This window comes from Canis lupus, chromosome 5, assembly GCF_003254725.2.
Source record: "Canis lupus dingo isolate Sandy chromosome 5, ASM325472v2, whole genome shotgun sequence".
Lineage (NCBI taxonomy): Eukaryota > Metazoa > Chordata > Mammalia > Carnivora > Canidae > Canis > Canis lupus.
The window spans coordinates 42,727,679-42,739,841 of record NC_064247.1 but is presented as its reverse complement, the minus strand read 5'-3'; the positions used below and the strand labels follow the sequence as shown (position 1 = coordinate 42,739,841).

Below are 12,163 nucleotides of genomic sequence, written 5' to 3'. Positions count from 1 at the left end.
CTTAAAAAAAAAAAAAAGAAAGAAAGAGGCCTGGAGATGATTTTTTTTTTTAAGATTTTATTTATTTATTCATGAGAGACACACAGAGAGAGAGACAGAGACAGAGACAGAGACATAGGCAGAAGGAAAAGCAGGCTTGGAGCGTGCTGCAGAACTCAATCCCAGGACCCCAGGATTACGACCCGAGCCAAAGGCAGATGCGCAACCAATGAGCCATCCAGGTGCCCCTGGGCTATTTATTTCTACCTGCAGATACAACACATAGTCTGGAGTTATTTCCTTTTGACCTAATTAGAGGACTTCCCTTTATATTTCTTTTTTTTTAATTATTGTTTAATTAATTTTTTTAAAGATTTTATTTATTGATGAGACACACACAGAGAGAGAGAGAGAGAGAGAGAGAGGCAGAGACACAGGCAGAGGGAGAAGCAGGTTCTATGCAGGGAGCCCGATGTGGGACTCGATCCTGGGACTCCAGGATCACACCCTAGGCCGAAGGCAGGCGCCAAACCACTGAGCCACCCAGGGATCCCCTTCCCTTTATATTTCTTGAAAGATAAGTCTGTAATCAATAATTACCTCATCTTTGTTTACATGAGAATATATTTTACTTTCATTTTTGAAGGATAGTTTTAGATATAAAATTTAATATAGAACTTGGTGTTGACAGCTTTTTCATTGAACATGTAACTCCACTGTTGTGTGTCACTTTTTTCAATTATTAATACACTTTATTTTGTAGAGCTATTTTAGGTTCACAGCAAAATTGAGCAGAAAGTACAGTTCCCCTATACCTCATATCCTCAAGGGTACAGAACCTCCCCCATTATCATCCCCCACCATGGTGGTAAATTTGTTACAACTGATGAACTACATTGATATATCATTATCAACCAAAGTCCATAGTTTACATTATGGTTTACTGTTGGTGCACATTCTATGGGTTTTGAAAAATGTATAATGACATGTGCCCACCACCACGGTATCATATAGAATAGTTTCACTGCCTTGAATATTCTGTCTGTTGATTCATCCCTTCCTCCCCTGCTAACTCCTGTCAACCACTGATATTTCTAATGTCTCCATAGTTTTGCCTTTTCCAGAATGTCAGATAGTTGGAATCATACATTATGCAACCTTTTCCGGGGGCCTCTTTCACTCAGTAATATGCATTTAAGGATCCTCCATGTCTCCTCATGGTTTGATAGCTCATTTCCTTTTCACATTGAATAACATTCTTTTGTACCACAAAAAAAAAAAAAAAAAAAAAAATAGAGTATTCCTAGATGTACCACAGTTTATTCACCTATTCCCCTACTGAAAGGCATCTTGGTTGCTTGCTGGTTGTGGCAATTACGAGTAAAGATGCTAAAAATATGTTTGCAGGTTTTTGTGTGGACTTAAGTTTTCCATTTATTTGGGTAAATTCCAAGGAGTGCAATTGCTGGATCATACAGTAAGAGTATGTTTAATTTTGTAAGAAACTGCCAAACTGGGGCAGCCTGGGTGGCCCAGCGGTTTAGCGCCACCTTCGGCCGAGGGCCTGATCCTGGAGGCCCGGTATCGAGTCCCACTTCGGGCTCCCTGCATGGAGCCTGCTTCTCCCTCTACCTGTGTCTCTGCCTCTCTCTCTCTCTCTCTCTTTCTCTCATGAATAAATAAATAAAATCTTAAAAAAAAAAATAAAATGTATGCAAATTGTTAAAAAAAAAAAAAAAGAAGTCGGTTGCCACCCTGGCATCCATACCTTCTATAAAAAAAAAATAAAAAAATAAAAATAAAAAACCAAAAAACTTCCAAACTGTCTTCCAAAGTGGCTGTGACATTTTGCATTCCTACCAGCAATAAATGAGAGTTCCTTTTGCTACATATCCTTGCCAGGATTGGTGGTGTCAGAGTTTTGGATGTTGGCCATTCAAATAGGTATATATATCAATATCTCATTGTTGTTTTAATTTGCCATTCCCAGTGACATATGAAGTTGAACATCTTTTCATGTTTACTTGCCATCTGCATATCTTTTTTGCAGAAGAGTCTGTTAGTCTTTTGCTCAAATTTTGAGCTGTTTATTTTCTTACTATTGAGTTTTTCTTTTAAGATTTTATTTATTTATTCATGAGAGATGCACAAAGAGAGGCAGAGACACAGGCAGAGGGAAAAGCAGGCTCCCTGGGGAAAACAGGATGTAGACTCAATCCCAGGACCCAGGGATCATGCCCTGAGCCAAAGGCAGATGTTCAATCACCGAGCCATCCAGGTGCCTCACTACTGAGTTTTAAATTAAGAGTTCTTTGTTTATTTTGGACAACAGTCCTTGATCAGATAGGTTTTCTTTCTTTTTTTTTTTTTCCTTTTTTCTTTTAGATAGGTTTTCTACAAATATTTTCTCCCAATCTGTGGCTTGTCTTCCCCTTTTATTGACATTGGTTTTCCCAGAGCAGAAGTTTTTCATTTTAATGAAGTCTAGTTTCTCAAGAATTTCTTTCATGATCATGTCTTTGGTGTGGTATCTAAGAAGTCATCACTACCCCTCAGATCATTGAGGTTTTCTCCATCATTACATTTTAGTTTTGTAGCTTTGTGTTTTACATTTGGGTCTGTGACCTAGTCTGAGTTAATTTTTGTGAAGGGTATAAGATCTGTGTTTAGGTTCATATTTTGGGTGTGAATGTTCCAGCATCATTTGTTGAAAAAACTATCTTTGCTCCATTGTATTGTCTTTGTTCCTCTGTCAACAAACAAGTGACTATAGCATTGTGTGTCTATTTCTTGGCTCTCTATTCTGTTCCATTGATCTGTTTGTCTGTTCTGTCATCAATACCACACTGTCTTGATTACTGTAGCTTTATAGCCAGCCTTGAGGTTGCATAGTGTCATCTTCCAACTTTGTTCTTTTTCAGTCATCACATTGGCTATTCTGGGTCTTTTCCCTCTCCATATAAATTTTAGGATCGGTTTGCTAATATCCACAAAATAACTAGCTAGGATTTTTATTAAGATTATGTTGAATCCAAAGATCAAGTTGAGAAGAACTGGTATCTTGATGATATTGAGTAATTCTATCCATGAACATGAAATATATATTTAGTTCTTTTATTGGTAGTTTCCCTCATACACATCTTGTATGTATTTTGTTAGACTTATACTTAGGTACTTCATTTTTGCTGGGGGGTAAGGGAGGATGCTACCAGAAATGATAGTCTTTAATTTCAAATTCCACTTATTTATTGCTGGTATACAAGAAAGTGACTTTCATATATTGAATTTGTATCTTGTAACCTAGCTATAATTGCTTATTAATTCCAGGAGGGGGATCCCTGGGTGGCGCAGTGGTTTGGCACCTGCCTTTGGCCCAGGGCGCGATCCTGGAGACCCGGGATCAAATCCCACGTCGGGCTCCCGGTGCATGGAGCCTGCTTCTCCCTCTGCCTGTGTCTCTGCCTCTCTCTCTCTCTCTCTCTCTCTCTCTCTGTGTGACTATCATAAATAAATAAAAATAAAAATAAATAATAATTCCAGGAGGTTTTTTGCTGATTCTTTTGGATTTTCCACATAGACAATCATGTCATCTGTGAAAAAACACCAATTTATTTCTTCTTTCTCAAATAGTATAATCTATTTCTTTTTATCTTACTGCATTAGTTAGGACTTCCAGTACTATGTTGAAAAGCACTGGTGAGAAGAGTATTGCTTTGTTCCTGATCTCAGCAGGGAAGCTTTGAGTTTCTCACCATTAAGTACATTAATGTTGGTTGTAGGTTTATTGTAAATGTTCTTTGTCGAGTTGAGGAAGTGTTCTCTTCCATTCCCGTTTGCTGAGAGTTGATTTTTGTGTTGTTGGTTGTTGTTGTTTTTAATCATGAATGAGTATTGGATTTTGTCATATGCTTTTTCTATATCCATTGATATGGTCACATAATTTTACTTCTTTAGTATGTTAACGTGATGGATTACATTAATTGATTTTAGAATGTCCAACCAGCCTTACATGCTGAGATAAATTCCACTTGGCCATGGTGTATATAGTTCTTTTTATACAATGCTTGATTCAATTTGGTAATATCTGGTTGAGGATTTTTGTATATGTTCATAAGAAATATTGGTCTATAGTTTTATTTTCTTATAATCTCTTTGTTCAGTTTCAGTATCAGTGTAATGTTGGCCTCACAGAGTGAGTTATGAAGTATCCCCTCTGCTTCTATCTTTTGGAAGAGATTGTAGAGAATTGGCATAATTTTTTTTTAAGATTTTATTTATTTGTGAGAGACACAGAGAGAGAAGCAGAGACATAGGCAGAAGGAGAAGCAGGCAGAAAGCCTGATGCAGGACTCGATCCCGTTACTCTGGGATCACACCCTGAGTCAAAAGCAGATGCTCAACCGCTGGGCCACCAGGCATCCCATGAATTGGCATAATTTCTTATTTAAATGTTTATCAGAATTCTCCACTGAAGTCATTCATGTCTGATGCTTCCTACCTTGGAACAGTAATCATCAATCACATTTCTTTCATAGATATTGGTCTATTCAGATTGTCTATTTCCTCTTGTATGAGTTTGACAGATTGTGTCTTTCAAAGAATTGGTCAATTTCATCTAGGTTATCAAATTTGTGGGCACAGAATTGTTAACAGAATTCTTTTATATCATGTCTCAGGATCTGTAGTGATGTCTCCTCTTTCTCTTTTGATATTAACAATATCTTTTTTTCCCCCTTAGTTAGCCTGGTAAGGCTTATCAATTTTATTGCTCTCTTCAAAAAATCAACTTTTGGTTTTGATTTTCTTTACTGATTTCCTATTATCAATTTCATTGATTTCTATCCAATTATCATATTATTCTGCTTACTTTTGATTTAATTTGCTCTTTTTCCCAAGGTAGAAGCTTAAATTACTAAGCTTAAAATACATTCCACATATTTTGATAAATTAGATTTTCATTTTCACTTAGTTCAAAATATTTTTAAATTTCAGATTTCTTTTTTGACCCACGTGTTTTTAGAGGTGTGTTGTTTAATCTCCCAAGAATTATGGGGCATTTCCCAACTATCTTTCTGTTACTGACTCCTACTTTAATTCCAATGTAGACTGAAACCAGACAATGTATGATTTCTATTATTTTAAATTTGTTAAATTGTGTTTTATGGTCCAGAATGTGATCTATCTTGCTGAATGTTTCATGTGAAATTGAGAACAATTTGTAATCTGCTCTTGTTGGATGAAATGTTCTATAGATGTTAATTTTATCCATTGATTGATGGTGCTGTTAACTTCAAATATGTTCTTATTGATTTTCCGGTGGGCGGATTATGTCCATTTCTGATAGAGAGGTATTAAATTCTCCAATTGTAATAGTGGATTCATCTATTTGTCTTTGTAGTTCTATCAGTTTTTGCCTCATGTACCTTGACACACCGTAGTTTGATGCATACACATTATGGAACATTACATCTTTTGGAAGTATTTTTTACTCTCTTTATCATTATGTAATGCCCTTCGTTATTCCTGATCACTTTCCTTATCCTGAAGTCTTCTCTAAGATTAATACAGGTACTACTGCTTTCTTTTCATTAGTGTTAGCATGATATATCTTTTTCTCTTTTTTTTTTAAAGGTATATGTATCTTTATGTTTAAAATAGGTTTCTTATACACAACATACTGTGGGGTCTTGTGTTTTGATCCACTCTGACAATTTCTTTATATAGACCTTTGACCTTTACAGTGATTATTGATATAGTTAGATTAATATCTATCATTATTTGTTACTGTTTTCTCTTTGTTCTCATCATTCTTTGCTACTATTTTTGTCTTCCATACTCTTTCTACCTTTTGGAGTTTTAACTAAGCATTTATATGATTCCATTTTCTTTTTCTTAGAATATCAATTATACTTTTTAAAAAACATTTTTAGAGGTTGCCTTACAGAATGTGGTATATATTTATAACTAATCCAAACCCACTTTCAGATAATACTATGTCACACTTCACAGATAATGCAAGTGACAAGATACTCCTAATTCCTTTCTTCCATCTCTTATATCATTACTGTCATTCATCTCACTTATACATAAGCATATACACAGAAACACGCGCATGCCCCCCCCCCACACACACACAAATTGATATATGTTTCCCATTATTATTCTGAGCAAACTATTACCTGTTAGGCCAATTAAGATTAGGAAAAAATAATTACTTTCACCAATACTCTTCCTTCTTTGATACAGATCTGAGTTTCTGACCTATACCATTTTCCTTCTCTGAAGAACTTCTTTTATCATTTCATGCAAGGCAGGCAAGTCTACTGGCAACAAATTTCCTCAATTTTCATCTGAAGAGTTTATTTCCCCTTTGCTTTTGAAAGAGAACTTCCCAACGTATAGAATTCTAGGCTTTTTAGGGTGCCTGGCTGGCTCAGTCAGTGGAGCATGTGACTCTTGATCTCAGGGCTGTGAGCTCAAGGCCCATGTTTGCTTGCTTAAGTAGAGATTACTTAAAAAATAAAAAGTAAAAAAAAAAATTTTTTTTTCCATGCCAAATTCTAGGCTTTTTTCTCCTAATATTTCGGAAATTTCATACCATTCTGTTTTTGTCTGCACAACTTCTGAGGAGAAATCAGATGTATTTCTTATCTTTGTTCCTCTATGGTAAATTTGCTTTTTAAATTTTTTGTGTTTGCTTGTTTTTGTTTTTTGACTTCTTCTAAGATTTCTTATCTTTGATTTTCTGAAGTTTAACAATAGTATGCCTAGGGGTTGTGAGGTTTTCTTGGTATTACCTTACTTGATGTTCTCTGAGCTTCTTGGATCTGTGGTTTGGTGTCTCAGATTAATTTGGGGATATTCTCTATCATGATTACTTCAAATATTGCTTCTAATTTTTTTCCTTTTCCTTATGGTATTCCCATTATGCATGTTACATCTTTTGTAGTTGTTTCAGTTTTTATATATATTTTTCTGCCTTTTTGCTTTTCAGTTTTGAAAGTTCCTATTGTCATATGCTCAAGCTCAGAGATTCTTTCCTCAGCCATGCCCGTCAAAGAGATTCTTCATTTCTCTTAGTGTTTTCTATCTCTAGTATTTTTTTATTCTTTCCTAGATTTCCTATCTCTCTGCTTATATAATCCATCTGTTCTTGCATGTTGTCTGTTTTTTGTTCTTTGAAGTCTTTAGCATTTTAATCATAGTTTTCAAGTTCTCAGACTGTTAATTCCAACTCTCCTGCCACATCTGACACTGGTTCTAATGCTGTTCAGTCTCTTCAGACTATGTTGTCTTTTGGTATGCTTTATAGTGTTTTGTTGAAAGGCAGAAATGATGTACTGGTTAAAAAGAACTATAGTAAATAGGGCTTGAGAGATGCAGATATAGTCTTTTGGTGAGCCTATCTCCTGAACTGTGAACTTCATCAGTGACTCTCAGGGTTTTATCCCCCTCCTTAGATAGGACAAGACAGGATGACTAGAGGGAACTGGAGTTGAGTATTTTCCTTTCCCTAACTAAGTTCCTTGGATAAAATAGTTTCTCCTGAGGGCAGGTCTTGTTAAGAACAGAATGATCTGACATATTTCAAATCAGTTGCTTTTCCATCCCCATACCAGAAGCACAAGGGAATTTTTCTCTAATATTTATTGCAAGGTCTTGGTAGAGCTCCTGGAGTCAAAACTCATGAAACTGTGGGGCCTCCCTGAGACTGGGTCCCTCCAGATTTTAACTCTCAGACTTGTCCATATCAAGCCTCCAGCGATTTGTTGATTACAGTTCAGGTTTTCCTGTAGGAGTACTGCTCCAATTAATGTCATTCTCTTTATCCACCTGTCTTGCCAACTTTGATGGCAACTGTTTGCTCTGTGATCTCATGACTCTGATGGATCTAAAAGCTGGGTGATTTTTCCATTTGTTCAGCTCTTTACTTGTTAGGATGTAAAGGAAACTTCTAAGCTCCTTACATGCTAAATAAGCCAGAAGCTCAAACATCATTCTTTAAGATTAGAAGTTAAGCCATAAATCATATGGTTGTTCCTTGTATGTGATGAGTAATTTTTTTCTTATTATTTCTCAGTCTTATCTTTAGTTTTCAACAGTTTTACTGTGATGTATCTAGGTGTGAATCTTTGTGTTTAACCTACTTGGGGTTCACTGAGTTTCCTGGAAATAGCTATAGCTATAGATATATATTGATGTTTATGGGTAGCCTAAGTAAAATTCCCCAAAGATGTCCACATCCTAATCCCTTGAACCTGAGTGTATTATCTTATTTATATGGTAAAAGAAACTTTACAAATTGTGATTAGTTAAGGATCTCAAGATGGGAAGTTTTTTTTTTTTTTTTAAGATTTATTTATTTATTCATTCAGAGAGAGCGAAGAGAGAGGCAGAGACACAGGCAGAGGGAGAAGCAGGCTCCATGCAGAAAGCCCGATGTAGGACTCAATCCTGGGTCTCCAGGATCACACCCAGGGCTGTAGGCGGCGCTAAACCGCTGCGCCACCGGGACTGCCCTCAAGATGGGAAGATTATCCCGAATTATCTGGGCAGACCCAATACAATCACAAGAGTCCTCATAAGAGGGAGGCAAGAGGGTTGAATAGATGTGACAATAGGAGTAGAGGTTAGAGTAATATGAGGAAGGGACCCTGAGCTAATGAATGTTGATAGCCTACAGAAGCTGGAAAAGGCAGGTAAACAGATTCCCTCTAGAGCTTCCAGCAGGAATACAACCTTGCTGACACCTTGATTTTAGGACTTCTGACCTCCAGAACTATAAGATAATAAATGTATGGAGTTTTAAGCTATTTCATTTGTGGTAATTTATTATAGCAGCAATAGGAAAGTAATATAATATTCTTTATCAAGATTGGGGATTTGGGGATATTATTTCTTTAAATACTTTTTCTGCCCTATTCTCTCTTCTCCTGAGACTCCAAATGATAGTATACCTGATATTATCCCACAGATTTCTGAGGCTCTAATACTCTGTCTTCAACCTTTGTTCTTTTTGCTATTTTCCCCTAAGTATGAATCACACTTTCCTATTTCTTCAACATGGCTTATAAATTTTTTATTGAAAGCTGGTTATTTTAGATATTACATTGTAGCAACTCCAGATTCTCATTTTCCCCTCTGGAGACTGGCAGAGTAGCTGACTTTTAAAATTTGTTTAATAACTTGTCTCTACTAAACCTATGTATTGATTTTGTTTCACCCACAGTGTGTAGCCATTGATGTCTCTGCTTTTTTTTTTCTTATTATTTTTATGCTTGGATTTCTATTGGTGATAAACTCTGTATCTGAATATCTTAATGGTCAACCATTATATGTCAGTGTTTATGCCCAAGCACCTCAGACAAGTACAGCTCCTATCCTTTACAGATGAATCTATGTGTGGTATGGGAAGTACATTCAAAGTTCAAGCAATTTTCAAGTCTTCCTCAGCTTTTACTTTTCATCAAGCTTTCTCCTAACTCCTCTGTATTTGCACACTGTCATCCAAGGATGTGTGGATAGCTTGGGCCCTTCTCTAGTAAACTATGCTCAAACATGTAGCTTTCCAGTCATCCAGGATATGTGGGGGTTTATCAAGCCTATCTATGGCTGTCTCACTTATAGGCTGTCAAATTTCTAGGTAGTTCTACTGATCCACTGCTTGCCCAACCAGGGCAACCATCTAAGACTAGAAAGCTGCTGGTCTTCCCTACTAACTTCCCAACAAGACTACTAGCTTTACTGACAAAGCTGCTGGGCATGGTTTTTTGTTTTCTCTCTATTCCACATAGTTAGCCCCCTCAGACAGTGAGACAGCTGGTCACCCAGTTGAACTACTGCACTAACTGAGCTGAGGGAATGGGATGGGAGCAGCCCAAACAAGACGACCACAGATTCTCATTGGTCTCACCTAATGTTCAATGCTTTTTCATGAATAAATGCTTCTCAGATGGTTGTGTGTCTTTGGTCAATTTCCAGACCTCTGAAATGGTTGTTTTTGAGAATTTTGTCCTGTTTTATAGTTGGTTTTTTTGGGAAATTTGCAACCTCTTTACCATACCAGAAGTCTTCCCACCCCATCCCAAGAACTTAATGAAATTTTTTCTACCCCTAGAAATTAAAACTGAAGATAATAACACAAACCTGATCAAATGGAAATTATGTCTCTCAAATAATCCTGTCTCCATAATCAAACTTTCAGAAAAGATGGCTTATAAGATATGGTATGTGGCCAAGTTAAATTTAAAATGTTGAGGGAGGGCAGCCCGGGTGGCTCAGCGGTTTAGCGCTGCCTTCAGCCCAGGGCCTGATCCTGGAGACCCGGGATCGAGTCCCACATCGGGCTCCCTGCATGGAGCCTGCTTCTCCCTCTGCCTGTCTGTCTCTCTCTCTCTCTCTCTCTCTCTGTGTGTGTGTGTGTGTCTCATGAATAAATAAATAAAATCTTAAAAAAAATAAAATATTGAGGGAAAAAAAATTTAATTTTAATTTCAAGTTTACAGGAGGAAAAAACAATACTACATCACTGTGAAATTTGCTTCTTGTTGTAAGAATTCACATTTCCTCACTTTATCCAGTATCCCTGGCCTAGTGTCAGTTGCTATAGTTGTCCAACCACACTTTTCTTCTGATACAATTCAGAACCAAATTTTGTTTCTTAAAATTCAGTGGGTTTTTTTTCCAATAAATAATTTCTCTTGGTTTTTACCTAAGGTCAAGTTTTCTATTGAGATATAAGTGATAGGTATGATGATAATTTCAAATTATTTATATGATATAGCAAACTGTCTTTGGAACCAGGAAGACCTAGGTTCAAATACCAATAATCAGACTAACTCGGTAAATATCTCTAGACAAGTTACTAGTTTCCTTATCTGCAAAATATGTATAACATGGGACACCTGGGTGGCTCAGTAGTTGAGTATCTGCCTTCAGCTCAGGTCATGATCCCCGGGTCCTGGGATTGAGTCCACATCAGTTTCCCTGCAGAGAGCCTGCTCCTCCCTCTGCCTAAGTCTCTTCCTCTCTCTCTGTGTGTCTCTCATAAATAAATAAATAAATAGATAGATAGATAGATAGATAGATAGATAAATAAATAAATAAATAAATAAATAAATAAATAAATAAATAAATAAATACATTTTTTGAAGGGAATCCACAAATCCCCTGAAGTCCATCTGGACACCACAAGTTAGATTACCTACCTTTGCTAGAAAATTCTTCTACAATGCAAATATTCACCTCTTAAACCTGACTGAAGTAGTATATCTGGATCTTCATAAATCTAGATTCCTTAAACAGAGGCAGTCCAGCATTAAAAATGAAATGCAAATCACTGTAATTACTACATGGTGGAGCAATGTTGCCACCATTTACTTCCTATTCTACAATGGAACTTATTTTCCACGTTGGACCCCAGCTTCCCTACCTATAAAATAAGGAAATAATCCTCATCCTATACATATCTCAAGACAATTAAGAGATAAAGAGGTAACAGTTCCTCATATATTATAAAGTGATGAGTGGGGTCCATTGGAATTACTTACTCCAGCTGCTTGAAGGATCCTCTGCTGTTACATATTTACCTCATGTGAGTGTTTCTCAACCTGAAAATCAGATCAAGAAAGCTCAGAAATGTCTGGTTCCTCATGCCAGAGTCCTTGGGATACCTGGTTGTACTTGCTCTGTCCACATGTGGACTCCCTCTGGTAGCCTAAGCCTCCCAATTTTCTATGTTTCCTGTGCCAGACACAAAGTGTATGTTCAATAAATATTGTTCAATGAATAATAAACAAATGGACAGCATACATGAAATAAGCAAACTGAATACCGATAGCGCCCTGGGCTCCCTCAAGGTACTCTTATTCCTAGTTTTCAGGAGCTGGAACTTCAGGCCCCAATCACTATCCCAAAGAGTCAGCGGAGAGCAAAAACTGTAACACTTTTGTGCAACCTACTGGATCAGGCCCTTGGGAGGTGGATGCACAGTATGTAAGAACTACTATTTGTCACAATTTCTAAATCTCTAGGTCAAAAGAGAAAAAAGCTTACCCTTTGTAAAGACCAGGCAACTAACAGGAAAAGAGGAACAGTGCTGCTTTCAGATACTTGTTATATATTATAGAAGGCTACAAGATAGAATGTCACAATCCTTCAATCCCTGGAAAATGTGGTAGAAATT

At 36.8% G+C, this 12,163-nt stretch overlaps 1 protein-coding gene across 3 annotated transcripts in view; it reads right to left on the bottom strand.

Moving 5' to 3' along the window:
* DHRS7B (dehydrogenase/reductase 7B) overlaps positions 1-12,163 on the bottom strand; it is a 63,393-nt gene that overhangs the window by 41,145 nt on the left and 10,085 nt on the right. Inside the window, exon 2 of one of the 3 annotated variants that reach the window (XM_025428099.3) lies at positions 11,529-11,588. The exons of the other annotated variants lie outside the window; for them this stretch is intronic. The gene's annotated coding sequence lies outside the window, so the exon portion shown is untranslated. The remainder of the gene's footprint in view (positions 1-11,528; positions 11,589-12,163) is intronic. 3 annotated transcript variants of the gene reach the window in all.